Here is a 16,480-nt window from a genome sequence, read left to right as displayed (position 1 = left end):
ATCTTCCTTCTATAGGTTACACCTACTAACTCATCTCCACAGGATGTACTCTACTGTCATTGAAACCTCCACCCTGGAAGTACTCCAAACTAAAAGTACTCTAGACCTCTAAGGTCTCATCACCATCTTTTTTTTTTTAAATAGTCCTTACTTTACAAAAAAATCAAGCCATTCTCCAATTTAAAAATGGGCTAGGGACATGAATAGGCAGTTTTCAGTTAAAGAAATCAAAACTATTAATAAGCACATGAAAAAGTGTTCTAAATCTCTGATAATCAGAGAGATGCAAATCAAAACAACTCTGAGGTATCACCTCACACCTAGCAGATTGGCTAACATGACAACAAAGGAAAGTAATGAATGCTGGAGGGGATGTGGCAAAATAGGGACATTAATTCATTGCTGGTGGAGTTGTGAATTGATCCAGCCATTCTGGAGGGCAATTTGGAACTATGCCCAAAGGACGCTAAAAGATGTCTGCCCTTTGATCCAGCCATAGCACTGCTGGGTCTGTACCCCAAAGAGATAATTAGGAAAAAGACTTGAACAAGAATATTCATAGCTACGCTCTTTGTGGTGGCCAAAAATTGGAAAATGAGGGAATGCCCTTCAATTGGGGAATGGCTGAACAAATTGTGGTCTATGTTGGTGATGGAATACTATTGTGCTAAAAGGAATAATAAAGTGGAGGAATTCCATGGAGACTGGAACAACCTCAAGGAAGTGATGCAGAGCGAAAGGAGCAGAACCAGGAAAACATTGTACACAGAGACTGATGCACTGTGGTACAATCAAATGTAATGGACTTCTCCATTAGTGTCAATGCAATGTCCCTGAACAATCTGCAGGGATCTAGGAGAAAAAACACTATCCACAAGCAGAGGACAAACTGTGGGAATAAAAACACCAAGGAAAGGCAACTGCTTGACTACAGGGGTTGAGGGGATATGATTGAAGAGACTCTAAATGAACACTCTAAAGCAAATACCAACAACATGAAAATGGGTTTGGAGCAAGGACACATGCCATACCCAGTGGAATCGCGGGTCGGCTATGGGAGGGGAGACAGGAAGGGGGGAGGAAAAGAAAATGATCTTTGTTTCCAATAATAATGTTTGAAAATTACCAAATAAAATAATGTTTAAAAGTAAAATAAACAAACAAATAAATAAATAGTCCTTACTTTCTGTCTTTGAATGACTTGCTCAGGGTGTCATACCTAGGAGTGTCTGAGGCTAAAGGTCCTCCCCATTCTAGGTCTGAACAGTTCTATCCACTTGGCTTGTTCTTCTCAGAACCTCCAATTTAAGGAGGTCTAGGCCAATGAGGTCTTCATTCTTCTCCAGATTGCCCTACTGACTCATCTCCAGAAGACTTTGTCTGCCAAGCTTAGACCTTCCCTCCCTCCTTTCCTTTTTAGCTCCCTTTTATGTATTGTCTCCTCTATTAGAATATTAAGGATAGCAATTATATTTCTTCATGATTCTGCTACAATTCCCAGTATTTAGGGCAGTGCCTAGCATATATTAAGTATTTAATAAATGTTTGTTGATTATTGAGTGACTGACCTAGACATGTGCCATTCCTAAGCTTTATGCCTATCTTCCCAGTTTTATTCTAGCTGAGAACATGACAAAGAGAAAAAATTACCTCAGAGGAGGGAGAGAAATATCCTAGGAACAAACCTAGTCCTAGTGAGCACAGAGTCCTAGAGGGCAGGCCCCAGGCCATTGTCATAACCACCAAATAAGAAAATTAAAACAACAAAAAGGGGAAGAGCCTTGCCTATGGTCACAAGGTTCATGTGTAGCAAAACTGTGACTTGAGTAAGCAAGTTTTTAGTTTCATTTAAAATATTAGGAAATACTGGTTTTCTCTAAAAAACCCTTTCCTTCTTTAAAAAAAATGGATTAAAGGTAGTCCCCTATATAGTCTGGGTCACACCATGACTGCCACCCACCAATGGCACCTACAGGATTAAGATAACCATTGAAGATGTGGTAAGATAAATTTCTTGGCACAGCTCCTCTTATCCTGATACAGCTTTCTAGACACACAACATGCCCTGCTCCCGCCCAGGAGTGAGGAGGGCAGAGAATCATGTTGGAAGGCATGAAGGAGGGCTATGCTAGGTTGGACAAACCTTACCAAGCTAAAAATAAAAAAAGACTGAGAATAATGATAACTTAATTGTTTCTCAGAGTCTTAAGCCTAAATTGCAGAATTACAGCATTAGTATTAATATTTTTCTTTGACAAACTCAAAACTCCAAATTCAGTCATGTTTTCCTCTATACCACACTGAATTTTGCTCTATAACCTTCTTCATCCTTTCACTTATAAATGTCTATAAAAGGACTGTCCATATTGGCTGGTTCCATTGCTTATCAACCACTCATTCCTCAAACCCTTACAATCTTTTTATCTCACCATAACATTGAAACTGCCCTCTCCAAAATTATCACCAATCTCTTATCTACTAAACTAAATGGCCTTCTCTTATTCTATATGGCATCCTGTAGTTTATGACACAAACTACTCTATCTTCTGGGATAATGAACCTTTTTTGTGGCTTCTTGCTCTCTTTTAGGTTTCTTTTTGGCCTTTTCCTTTGCAGAATTATCATTTTTCTCTTACAACGAATCTCCTTGGCATAAGTAGCTCCTAAAGTTCCTATACTGAACCCTCCTCTAGTCTCTCAGTATCCTGTAGCAGTTCCCAGACATATATGCTCAATCATCTCTACATGGAAAACTGCGGGAATAGATATATGTGTACACACACACATTTCGGCCTGAATTTACTAATTCCAGACTTAAACTACTAAATCTTGCCAGACATCTCCTTCCGCATATCTCATCAGCCTCAACATGTCAGGAATGGAACTGATCATATTTCCCCAAAATTTCCTATTTACATTGGGGAGTAGCATAATTCTTCCATTTATACAAGTTTATTAACTTACTACTTTCTTCTCTCTCTTCCTGACTCACAAATATCCAATCAGTTTTGAGGCCTGTTAATATTAGCTTCATAACATCTCTCATCATCTGCTCCTTGCTTTCTACTCACAGGGTCACAATCTTAGTTCAGGCCCTTATCCTCTCACAACTAAACTACTGGAACAGTCTCTAAATTAATTCTCTCAACTACACTTTCTTTCCCATCCAATTCAGCCTCCATACAGCTTTTAAAATAAATTTCCTGGGGCAGCTGGGTAGCTAAGTGGATTGAAAGCCAGTCCTAGAGATGGGAGGTCCTAGGTTCAAATTTGACCTCAGACACTTTACACTTCCCAGCTGTGTGACCCTGGGCAGGTCACTTGACCCCCATTGCCTAGCCCTTACCACTCTTCTGCCTTGGAGCCAGTACACAGTATTGACTTCAACAGAAGGTAAGGGTTTAAAAAAAAGAATAAATTTCCTAAGGTACACATCTGATCATTTCATTCCTCTGCTTAAAAACCTTCACTCTTGCCACTAAGGAAAAAAAAATTGACTTAAGGCATTTAAAAACCCTGGTCTAGCTTCCTACTAGCTCTTTCTCTAACTTGACTGTCCAACTCCCATCTCTTTAAGCCCAGGCTTTTTGTCCATGGCCAGAATTCACTCACATCTTCATATCTTTAAATCCCTAACTTCCTTCAGGGTTCAGCTCAGAAGCTTTCCCTGAGTCCCACCTCATGCCCTGCCCAAGTTTTAGGTGCAGTCTTGCTACTGAAATTGCCTTGCCATTTACTTGTACACCATTCCTTATCTCCCTAAAAGGATGTTGGCTCTTTTGTATCTCCAGCACTATGTACTTTGCACCATAGTGAAGTGCTTCTTAAATTTTGAACGGTTGAAATAAATGAGGCATCTGTGTATATTTTTTCTTTTATTTGGTGCAAATTCAAAGTTACAGGGGAGTAGCCCTAGCCAAAACAACATTATTTCCAGAGAATAAAAAGATGAGAATGGGGTAAGATACAAAGGGTGGTGGGAGTATAGAATAAGGAAGGAAGAAGGAATAGTTCTCAACAAATGGCCTGTTTTTTGATTCAAATATAAAGTGAGTTCCTCTGGGAAAAAGTGGTAGCATACAGGACTTGAAGAGAGAAATTTGGAAGAGGGGAGAATGTGATGGAGAATAAAAGGACTTGTATACAGCAATTAAGGATCATCTGTGATTAGAAAAAGTTAGTTTATAGAAGACTCAGTTCAAATAAATACATTATTTGGGGCAAGTAGGTGGCACAGTGGATAAAATGCCAGGCCTAGAATCAGAAGGACCTGGGTTCAAAGATGCTAAGACAGAAAGTAAGGGTTTCAAGTAAATAAATGCTTAACATTTTCTAGCACACATACAAGGGCAGAAAATGCAGCTGGTAAGGGATAGGTAACCCAAGTCTGGAATTTGTTTAGATATGGGGCAAACTGAAGGGTACAGGATATAATGGATCAGTTAACCATAAAGATCAAGACTGAAGGGAAGAAAGTGAAGCTAGAAAAAAGGTGATGAACTAGAAAGGCAAGAGTAAGTTTAAGACAAGTGAAACAAAAGCAGAAATGGGGACAAGCTGGATGAATCAATGGAAAGAGAGCTGGCCTGGAGAAAGGAGATTCTGGGTCCAAATCTAGCCTCAGACACTTCCTTGCTTGTGTGAACCTTGAGCAAGTCACTTAACCCCCATTGCCTAGCCCTTACTGCTCTTCTGCCTTGGAATCAATACACATTGTCAATTCTAAGGTGAAAAGTAAGGATTTTTTAAAAATGGAGAAATAGGACAGAAAGTTATAATCAAAATCCAAACTGACATGAAGGTGACCCTAAGATCTCAAAGGCTATACCAGTAAAAAGCAAGGTTCTTTCTGAGAGGTTCTGACAGGTTCTACCAAATTCAAAAAGCTTTGAGGTTAGCCCAATAATTAACTGTAAAGCTACTGTCTAAAAGATTAGCCTGGCCTTTCAGAGAGGTTCACCACAAGGTTAGGCAAAAGGTAAATTGGGATATATTTTAGCTATAGTAACTCTCAAAGGTCATTAACTATTATGGGTTAAAGAAAGGTTGGAATATTCCTTAGTAAGAAAGAATGCTACAATGGAAAAATATTACAGATCCACAAAGTACTAGGGTAGCTGAAATTTTTAAAGTAAAAATCTTGCCACACTATAACTAAGAAAGTATTAGCATTAATATCAAACCTTAAGAAAAAAAAAGCCAAAATGTGCCTAAAAGATCAAAATCCTAGATATCATGTCCTAATGACAGCCAACAATTTCATAAGAGCACCTAGTAATATCAATACAATACAGCTTGAAAATAGAGTAGTTCCTTCATACTGATGAGCCAAGAATAAATCTAGATCACAGTTATAACCAGGCATCACCAAATCTTGAGAGGGACAAGATGCATCTGCAACTTAACCAGTGTAGGATGTCAAAGGTAAAAGGATCTTCAGGCTATGTATGACAAGTCAGGGGTGGGCCTCCACATCTAGCAATTAGGTATAGGTTCTAACCACTCCTATTACTTCTGGGTGTGTCTATACTCCATACAATGTATCAGGGTCACTTTCTAATGCAGAAGACTCAATGAAGTATAGGGAGGGATGAGCTCTTGTTTATAAGTACCTCTAACTGATTTTTCTGTTCTGATATTCAAGGAAGCTGTATGTCAATTAACAAGCTAAAAACTTCCAACAAGAAGGATTTCAAATATGGAATGTTCCAGAGAAAGAGCAGTTACATCACAAGCAGGAAAATGGGGCATATATAGATGAAAGAGCTTATCACAAAATGACTAAGCACCTCCAAACCGGAAGTTGTCAGGCCTACCCTCCTACCCAACAGTTACTAGTCTTTCTTCTTCATATATTGCCAGGAAGTATTCAGGTCAAATGTGGTCAACACACTCTTTGACTTAGTCTTTCCAAGGAATGCTTGCAGACCCTTCTGTAGACTTTCAGATGTTTAATCATAACCTTAACTAACGTTGAAAACGTTCATTTTGCTTATACTTTTGTGAGTGAGAGGTTTGCCATTATGTCAATACTCCAGTGTACATAAATAATTCTCTTAAAGAGTATCAGAGGCTTCCTATTTCCACACAGAGTTGAGAGTTCACTTATATTCACAAATAAGTGTGTCTGATATTAAAAATTTGCTGACCCCAATTTAGAGAGAAGAAATCAGGATGTTTGGACTTAAAAGAGGAAATGAGAGACTCCTCTTTAAAAGTCAGACTTAAAGAACTAGTTTCTAATAATTTTCAATTGTGAAAATCTTAAGACTGGCCAACATCTCATAATTAAAGAAACATTGAAAATACGTCAAAATGCAAAGATGTATTGATTCTAAAGGGGGGGGGGAGGAATGTTTTTTTTTTTTTTAATGCAAAGATTTAAGTAGGGGGCAGCTGGGTAACTCAGTGAACTGAGAGCCAGGCCTAGAAATGGGAGATCCTGGGTTCAAATCTGGCCTCAGACACATCCTAGCTGTGTGACTCTCGGGGCAAGTCACTTGACCCCCATTGCCTAGCCCTTACCACTCTTCTGCCTTAGAACCAAATACACAGTACTGATACTAAGGCAGAAGGTAAGAGTTTTAAAAAATTGAAATGATGTAAACTGTTCGATTTAATGATGAAACACAACAAAATTTTTCAAAACCATCAATTACCAAATATCCACTTAATATAAAAAAAGGTCTCAATCAAGAGAGATTGTCACATTAATCACTTTCAAAATATCATCCGCTATCTAAGCACCTGAAAACAAAAAGTCTAAATGTTCTACCTTTAAGATCAGGAGATCTTATCTTGCTTTTTTGTATTTTTATCTGCAGCATTTAACAGGTTACTTAGCATAGAGTAAATGCTTTAAAACATTTTACCTTTCTAGATGTAGATAAAATTACATTATATTAAAATTCCATCAATCTGAAAATATTTGATTATGCCAGCTATGAGAAAAAAAAATAACAGACCATGTCTTGGTTTCCCATAAGCTTTTTGAAAATTAAAAAGGATGAAGGAAGGACAAATGAAGGCTTTATTTAATTTTGGTATAAAACATATTAAACAGGACCTTCAGCTACTTTTATCACAACTAGAGTTTGACTTGGCTACCTCAGCACTGCAGTGATCTGGAACAATCCTGAAAGACTTATGACAGGAAATGCTATCCACGTCAAAAGAAAGAACTGGAGTTGTCTCTGACATCAGTGACATCATTTATTTTGGGATTTTGGTTATGTATGACTTTGCTCTTACAACAATGACCAATATGGAAGTATATTGTGCATGACAATAAAAATTTTTTTAAATGTAAAAGCAAACAACTACATTCTGAAACATGGTCAAAGTATGCTATGTGCCTAATGCCGCCCCTAATCTAACCAAAAGGAAAGGAAGGAAACAAGCATTTACTAAAGTCCTACTAGATGCCAAGTATTGTGCTAATAAGCACTTTAAATATTAACCCATTCAATCCTCACAATAATCCTTGAAAGTAGGTGCCCATTTTAAATCCCCATTTTAAAGGTGAGGAAACTAAGAAAGACAGAGGTTAAGTAATATACCCAGTGTCACACGGGTAGTATCTGAAGTTGGATTTGAATTCAGGTCTTCCTGATTCCAAGTCTAACATTTTATCCACCAGCTGCCTCTAAGAAAATAGATATCAATCGTTCTGGCAAAGTTATATACACACAAGAAAAAAAGGTCCTCAGGAAAAGAGGGGGGAAAAAAAGTATGATGGTATGATATTCAAGCTTCTAGTAGTAAATGCCTAAAGAAAAAGATTAAACAGAATTTTATCAGAATCAGTCAGATGTGTATAAGAGTGAACTCAAGGGGACTTCACTAAAAGTATTCAATAAATTGCCAATAAGGGCAATATTTATCAGAAGAATTTGGAAAATATATTATTTTATACTTTTCAGAATTACCGTTACCAGAAATTTGCAAATTCTTAGATTTTTGCTTAATTTATGGTTACAGTATTTGATATTATTTACTACCCTCAGATTGCAATTTCAGGGTAGAGAGGAGCAAGAGAATAGGGGCCCTACCTACATAAGGATTAGAGAGGAAAGCTGAAAGGGCAACAACTGGACTCTCACCAGATCACACTCCCTTGGAAATATAAAAAATCTACAGGCCCCCAAATTGAATAACAGAAACTCAAATTGGCTATCATCATCAGAGGTGAGCAGAGACCAATTCTAACATAATGTCCAAAGATTTTAAAAAAGGCTAGAAAAACAAGCAAATGAGAACTTGGCCATAAAAAAATGAAAAACTACTATGCTGACAGGGAAGCTTAAAACACAAACTCAGAAGTCACCAAAGATTTGTAAATATCTATATAAAGTTTCAATGAAAAATACAGATTGGAGAAAAGCCCAATGAGAATTATTTTAAGATTGAGAGAAAAAAGCAAATGTTTTTATTTTAAAAAATCAACAATAGCAGAGGAAAATTAGTAAAAGAAACAAGAAAAAAATGCAATAAAATTATGAAAAGGGAATTAACAACTTGGGAAATGAGGTATAAAAACCTCACTAAAAATAATTCCTTGAAAATTAGAACTGGTCAAATGGAAGCTAATAACACCATGAGTCTTCAGGAAATAAACAACTAAAGTCAAAAGACTGAAAAAATAGAATACATTTTAAGAAATATTTTGAAGGAAAACAATTGACCTGGGAAACAGGTCAAAGAAAAACAAGGTTTAGACTACTGAAAAGCCATGCTCAAAATAAGAATCAAATTTCAAAAATCAGAGAAAACTGCCCAGATATCACAGAACCAGAGGGCAAAATAGAAAATGAAAGAATCCAATAACTGCCTCCCAAAAAATACCTCCAAATGAAACTCCCGGGTATATTCTGACAAAATCTCAGAGCTCTGAGGTCAAGGAGAAAATACTTCGCACAGCCAGGAAAAAAAAAATTATCTTCAAATATCATGCCACAGTCAGGATTATACCAGATTTACCAACTACTAAAATAAAGGAGGGAAAGGCTTAGAATATAATATTCCAGAAGGCAAAGGAACTAGGATTACAAATAATTTGTTCCAAAATATAAGTATAATCCTATTTTTTAAATGGATATTTAACAAAATAGAGGATTTTCTACTACAAAAACATATATATTATCAATTACATGTAATACAAATTTCCACATAAGTTTTCCAAAGTTATATGATCCAAATTGTCTCCTTCTCTCCCTCTCTCAGAGCTGGCAAGCAATCCAATCTGGGTTATACAAGTATTATCATGCAAAACAAAAATAGAGGACTTTCAAGCATTCCTAATGAAAACAACAAACCTAAATAGAAAATATGTTATTCAAACATAAAGATTCAAGAGTAGTTTAAAAATGTAATTCTGAATATGAAATTATAAAGAACTCAATAAGATTATAGACTGCTTACAATTTTATATGGGAAGATGATACTAGTAATTCCTATGTAGCATCCCAAGCATATTCACATCTATGAATCATAAATGACTGTATGGCAGCATGGGGTTTCACAGATAAGGTTTGTGAAGGTAACCTTGACCTGTTCATGCGGCCCTTGGCTAAGACAAACTCATTAACATGCTCAGACTCAATTCCCCCGGGAAAGCGCAGTTTGCAATCTACACGACCAAAGGTGTTCCCTCTACCTTGCCACCCAATCTTAATTGTCTATACTTTGTGATGTGGTTACTATGTGCTTGAGAATACTTCCCTAATCAGAGAAAGGCAATAAATATAGAGGCAGAGACCTTGAATATCTCTCTTGGATCTTCAATCTTCTCTAGCAATGACTCTGTCTCTCTCTCCTCTTAACCTTCTCCTTCCCCAAGGCTGTAACCATCTCAACAATTCCCTATCTTAATCTCCTCATCCACCTCGTGTTCCTTTGTACTCATACTTTCCTATCAAAGGGAGTATCATAGGTCTGCCTGCCTATTCAAACACTGACTTGTCAAGGTGTCTTTCATTCTCCACCCTGGTTCTCAGTTCCTACCTCTCCTCGGGTCCCACCACAAAGGTGAGCCCCTTCCCTTGTGGGACCCTGCTGGTCAGGGAAGTCCATTAAGGAAAACCCCACATCCTAAAAATTTTATTACTAGTGGGACTATTAGAAATCTACTTTGACAGAGGGCATAAGTATGATTCTATTAGGTTGGTATGACCTCAAAAAAAAAAAAAAAGAACAGAAGGTGAGAAAGAGGAATGCACTGGGACAGGGAGGGAAGTATGAAGAATGGGGTGTAACAAATAAAAGATGGTCTTTAGTAGCCAATATGACAGTAAAGTAAAATAATAAATGTTGGAGGGGATGTGGCAAAATTGGGACAATAATGCATTGGTGATAGTTGTGAATTGATCCAACTATTCTGGAAGGTAATTTGAAATTATGCCCAAAGGGCTTTAAAAGAATCCATGTCCTTTGATCCAGCAATACCACTACTAGGTTTGTATTCCAAAGAGATAAATAAGTAAATGTGGAAAGGTTCTGTTTGTACAAAAATATTTATAGCTGTACTTTTTGTGGTGGCAAAAAAATGGAAAATGAGGGAGTGTCCCTCAATTGGGGAATGGCTGAACAAATTGTGGTATATGATGGTGATGCAATATTATTGTGCTATATAAGGGATGAGGAACTGCTTGATTTCTATAAAACCTGGAAAGAACTAAATCAATATAATGAACTGATGTGGAGTGAAATGAGCAGAACCAGAACATTATATACAGTAACTGAAATATTTTGGGATGATCAAATGTGATTGACTTTGCTACTAAAAGCAATGCAATGATCCAGGATAATTCTGAGGGACTTATGATAAAGAATGCCATTGACATCTGAAGAAAGAACTGTGGGAGTAGAAATCTAAAAGAGAACATATGATTTATCACTTGTTTATATGGGCATATGACTTGGGATTTAGGTTTTAAAAGATTACTTTATTATAATAATAATATATTTTAAGGCTCTATAAACTCTTCCCATTATCCTATAAACCTTTTCCACACTCTTATAAACACTGAGCCAATCAGCACTCAGGATACAGAATACAGCACTGTAGTTGGTTGCCTTTCATTCCATCAGCCAATAATGTACTGTGTATAATCTCACTTTGGCAAACGTGCGAAGTGGTACCTGTAGTGGCGTACTGCATTTCCATTGGGTACATTATGGTGTTCATCCACAAAATCCCATGATGTAGAGAAAACTCTGAGATATAGAACTAGATATATTTATTTTTAAAACCCACGACAGTGAAGGTGCGATAAGTAAACCTGAAATAGCAAAGTGTGTGTGTGTGTGTGTGTGTGTGTGTGTGTGTGTATGTACACACACAAAGGGAGGGAAAAGGGTAGGGAGACAACAAGAATCATGTAACCATTGGGAAAAAAAAAAGGTGTTCTGGAGGCTCAGCACCAGAGTTATAAGCATTTATTAGTCAAGAGAGAGTTTGATAAAAAATAGAGGTCTCAGCCTTTATAACTTAAGGTAAGATCAGGTTCAGATTTTAGCCCAGCAGCAGCTCTCTCCATGCTTCACTGCCACTTGCCAAGCATCTGTTCAGTGAGTCAGTTTGTTCAAAAGCAAAAGTAAAGAGCCCCCTTTCCTTCCTACACCATTATTTTAAACCCTACTATCTCCTCCTGATGCTCAGGATGATGCTAGGAAATTTTACTCTGGGACACCCACTATTGGGGTGCTGCAAGATGGAGGCATTTTACTAACACAAAGGCAAATTATCTCACATAAAAGAAGAAAACCAAAGATGGCACACCAGCCACTCTTTCCCCAACCTCCATCCCCCAGAGTTCCTTACTAGAAAGGCACCTGAGGACATTTTTTCACATGAACAGCCCCTCTGCCCAGCAGCCCACCAGGAGCGCAGAAAGGGGGGGAGGTGGAAGGTGGAAGTCTCACAGGCAGTAGAGTACATGGGCCACTCCCCTACCCCTCTCCTCATGCACCTCTCATCACCCACCCTTGGGCCTAGCAGTCCAATGACAGTGCTTCCTCCCTTCCTTATATGAAGGGGGGAAAGGGGGAGCAGGGAGGCATTGCATAGCACTCAAGTCTCTGGTAAGGCGCCAGTAGGGCACTGGATCTAGGGGGTGGGGTGGGGGCAGGGCACAGTTCCTAAAAGATTCACCAGCAGTGCACTTGGAACTTCACTCTTATCTGATCTGTTTCAAAGAGAGTATACATATAGGCACATACATACACACACATAAACATACCACGGAGTATATAAATTTATCTTACATAAAAGGGAAATAGGAAAGGTTTAAGAGAAAGGGGAGAGGGCTGTAAGAGGGAGGGTAGATTAAGAGAGGCAATGATCAAAAACTAACCATATTTTTGAGAGGACAATGTATAAAAAGTGAAGGATAAATAGAAAAAAATTGGATGGTGTGAAATATACAGTAAGCATTCATAACTAAGACTGTGAATGGGATGAATTCACTCTTAAAATGGAAGAATATAGCAGAATGGATTAAACCAGAATCCAGTATGTTCTTTACAAGAGACACATTTGAAACAAGAAAACATACATGGAGTTAAAATAAAGGATGAAAAAACTGTATGATGATCAATTATGAATGAGTTAGCTATTCTCAGCAATATAGTGATCTAAGACAATTAAAAATATCTCAATGAAAAATGCTATCCTGCCTTCAGAGAAAGAACTGATGGGGCCTAAATGTAGTGTAATAGTTAAAGGGATTTTATAAGATTGAAGAGGTACAGGGGATATGGAAGGTTTTATAACAGGGAATGGAGGAGTTGAAAGGACAAAAGGAATATGCTTGCTGGTGAGGTAAAAGAAGAGAGATGCCCCTTGCCGAGAGGCTATCTTTGAAAAATGGGGTTCCCAGAAATGGGCCACCTATGATAGCCTGAGGGGACATCTTCTCTATTGATTGATGCTGAAGATACCCCATAGCAGGTAAGCACAGACCCCCCTGAGGGACAAGCCTCCCTACTCAAGGTCGCCCAGCAGGGGTCTGATAAGGACTGTTTATGGTTGAATGGCTGTACTTAGGTTCAGCTCCTTCTATGTCCCCCTGAAATAATAGTTCTCCTCTTATCTGACTGAAGATTAGTTAAATCAAGATGAATTTAATAATAACTTTGAATTGGAAAGATATCAGGGAAAAGGGAATCAGGATTTCCCTAAATTAGATTTGAGTCTCTCTCAGTTTTTGAACTGAGGCCAGGCCTCACAGGCTGATGGAGGGTTTCTTTTATTTCTGTCTATGCTAACCTGTACTGGTTTTCTTAAGTTCAAAGTCTTTAGCAGTAGACAGCAAGAGGAAGAAAAGGTTCTGACTTTCAGAGCTGGTTGGGCCTGTATCTTCAGGCTGGCGCCCCTAAAGATAGGCCTTACAGGTCAAACCGCTCCCCTTTTGTTCAGGGACACGATCACAGATCTCCAGGTAGAGCATGCAGTTGGGAAAGATCCAGGAATAGAGGTACTTCTATCCAGAGACAGGGAGAGAGCGTTCCTTCCAGTCGAAGGGCCAGGAAAGAGAGAGAGCTCAAGAGACATTCTCCCCCCCACCAATTGTCATTCTTGTCAATATCTTCTCTGTAACATTCCAACTGCTGTTTGTTCCACCTGAGTGTCAGAAAGTCCCAAACTTGCTTTAGTTTTCCTTTCCACAGCAGAATGAAGCACAGTTTCTTTTACTTTTCTTTTCCTTAGTTTTTTCCTTTTTGGTTTGTTTTTTTTTACATGACTAACATGATAATGCTTTGCATGACTGCACATGTATAACCTATATCAAACCTGCCTTTTCAATGAGGGGAGAGGGAAGTGGGGAGAATTTGGGGACCAAAAAAATTTTAAATACCTTAAAATTTTACATATAATTGGAAAAAAAAATTAAATATTTGGAAAAAAGTAAGGGAATAGAGCAGAATCGATTATGCTTCAGTTGAAGTTAAAAAGGCAAGAGTAGCAATAATGACCTTAGACAAAGCAAAAACAAAAATATATGCAATTAAAAGAGATACTCAAAGAAAACAACATTTTGCTAAAAAAATTACCAAAAAAAGGACAACAAAGTAATATCAATACTAAATATATGTGTACCAAACAGCATAACATCAAAATTCTTGAAGGAAAAATTAAATTAATTACAGGAGTAAAGGCTAAAACTCAATTGCTTAAGGACTTCACTTACCTCAATCAGATCAAGATGAATCTAACCATAAAATATATAAGGAGATGAATAGAATCTTAGAAAATTAAGACATGCTAGACCACTGGAAAATACTGAATAGAAATAGAAAAGAATATACCCTTTTTTTAGCTGTACATGGCACCTTCATGAAAATTGACTATATATATATTGATGTATATAAAAACCTCACTTACAAATGTGGAAAAGCAAAAATATTAAATGCCCCCTTTTCAGACAATAATTCAATAAAAATATATTCAATAAAAGGCCTTAGAAGCATAAATTAAAAATTAATTGGAAACAAAATAATATAATCTTAAAGAATGAGAGATAAAAAACAAATCAGAGAAAAAATGAGTAATTTCATTAAAGATAATAACAATTTAGGGGCCAGGGGGATGGCAAAATGACCCAGTGGATTGAAAGTCTGGCCTAGAGACAGGAGATCGTGTTTTCAAATCTGGTCTCAAATACTTCCTAGCTGTGTGACCCTAGACAAATCACTTAACCCCCATTGCCTAGCCCTTACTACTACTATCACCACTCTTCCGCCTTGGACCCAATAAACAGTACTGATTCTATGTCAGAAGGTGAAGGTTAAAAAAAAAAAGATAGTGACAACAATCAAACAATATAGACCAAAATTTGTGAAAAGCAACCAAAGCAGTACTCGGGGGGAAATGCATCTCTCTTAATTCTTACATCAATAAAAGAGATAAAAAGTAAGTCAATAAAGTGAATATACAACTAAAACAACTATTAAAAGAACACATTAAAAGTCCCCAATCAAATACCAAAATTGAAATCCAGAAATTGGGAGAGTAATAAAATTAGGGGGAAAAGTAAATAAATAAAACTTGGAGCAAGTTTAAGAAAAAGCCAACAAAATTGATAAAATTTTGAATAATTTAATTAAAAAAAAATAACGAAAGCCAAATTGCCATTCTCAAAACAAAGAAGGGAGAATGCACAACCAATAAAGTAATTATTAGGAGTTATTTTGCCAAATTATATGCCAATAACATTGACAACATAAATGAAATGGATGAATAATTACAAATCTTAAAATCACTCAGATAAATAGCAATGGAAATTGAATACTTAAATAATCCTATATTAGAAAATAAATTGAACAAACAATAAATTAGCTCCCTATAGGGGAAGTACAGAATCAGGTGAATTTACAAAGGAATTCTACCAAACATTATTAGAAAAATTACTTTTAATATTATGTCAATGGCTTGAAATATATATATATGGAAGGAATTTTACCAAATTATTTTTGACACAAATACTTTTTATTTTGAAAACTAAAACATGAAGGGCAAAAACAGAACTTAAGACAATTTCTCTAATGAGTACTAATGCAAAAATTTTAAATCAAATATTAGCAAGGAGAATACAAGAATATATCACAAAGATCAACACTATGACCAGATAGGATTTATAGCAGAATAGCAAGGCTAGTTTAATTAAGCATAATTTATCCATATCAATAATAAAAAGAATTTAAATTATATTATATCAATAGGTGCAGAAAAATATTGACAAAATATAACTCATTTCTATGAAACTCACTAGAGAATATAAATAAAACTCAAAGTAATCATTATCTGTAATAGGGACACACTAGAAGTCTTCCCAATAAGAGCTAATGTAAAGCAAAGCTGTCCATTATCAATATTATTATCCAATATTACACTTTAAATGTTGGCTATAGCAACAATACAAGAAAAATAAATTGAAAGAATAGGCAACAAGAAAACTGTAGCAGTCCACACCTATCTATAGACAAGGGAAATAGTTAAAATGTAAAGATTGTCTTAGGAGAACGCATGCTCAGTCCTGAGCATGGCAAGTAAAGCCTTTGACCCTTGATCCCAGCATCCCCCAGGATTAGGGGAGAAATCAGGTTTCTTTGTGCTCACCTGGCTGAGACAAACCACATATTTACAATTGACCAATGGCAATACACTAAGTATTCATCAATATGTATTGTGTACATTTGCATCTCAATAATAATAAATAGGAGCTCCACAGAGAACCAGCCCTCTTACCACATCACCTCTCACCTGTCTCTGTCTTTCCTGGAGCTTAACTTCTGGCCAAGCTCATCTTTAACTTCCTCTCCCTATCTCTCTTTCTTTCTCTAAAGACCTTTTCTTATTATCATCCTAACCTCAAGCCAGAGTGGTCTGGGTTTAGAGTATTTACTCTAAAGGACCGAGTTTTCCTGTCAGCTAGTCTCTATACTCCTGTAACCATGTGTTGTTAATTCAGAGCTACTTAAC

At 36.9% G+C, this 16,480-nt stretch overlaps 1 protein-coding gene across 3 annotated transcripts in view; it reads right to left on the bottom strand.

Moving 5' to 3' along the window:
- SCAMP1 (secretory carrier membrane protein 1) overlaps positions 1-16,480 on the bottom strand; it is a 150,462-nt gene that overhangs the window by 72,242 nt on the left and 61,740 nt on the right. The window lies entirely within an intron of this gene.

The sequence above is a fragment of the Monodelphis domestica genome, chromosome 3, assembly GCF_027887165.1.
Source record: "Monodelphis domestica isolate mMonDom1 chromosome 3, mMonDom1.pri, whole genome shotgun sequence".
Taxonomy (NCBI): Eukaryota; Metazoa; Chordata; class Mammalia; order Didelphimorphia; family Didelphidae; genus Monodelphis; species Monodelphis domestica.
The sequence above is the reverse complement of the archived record's forward strand: the minus strand, read 5'-3'. Positions and strand labels throughout refer to the sequence as shown.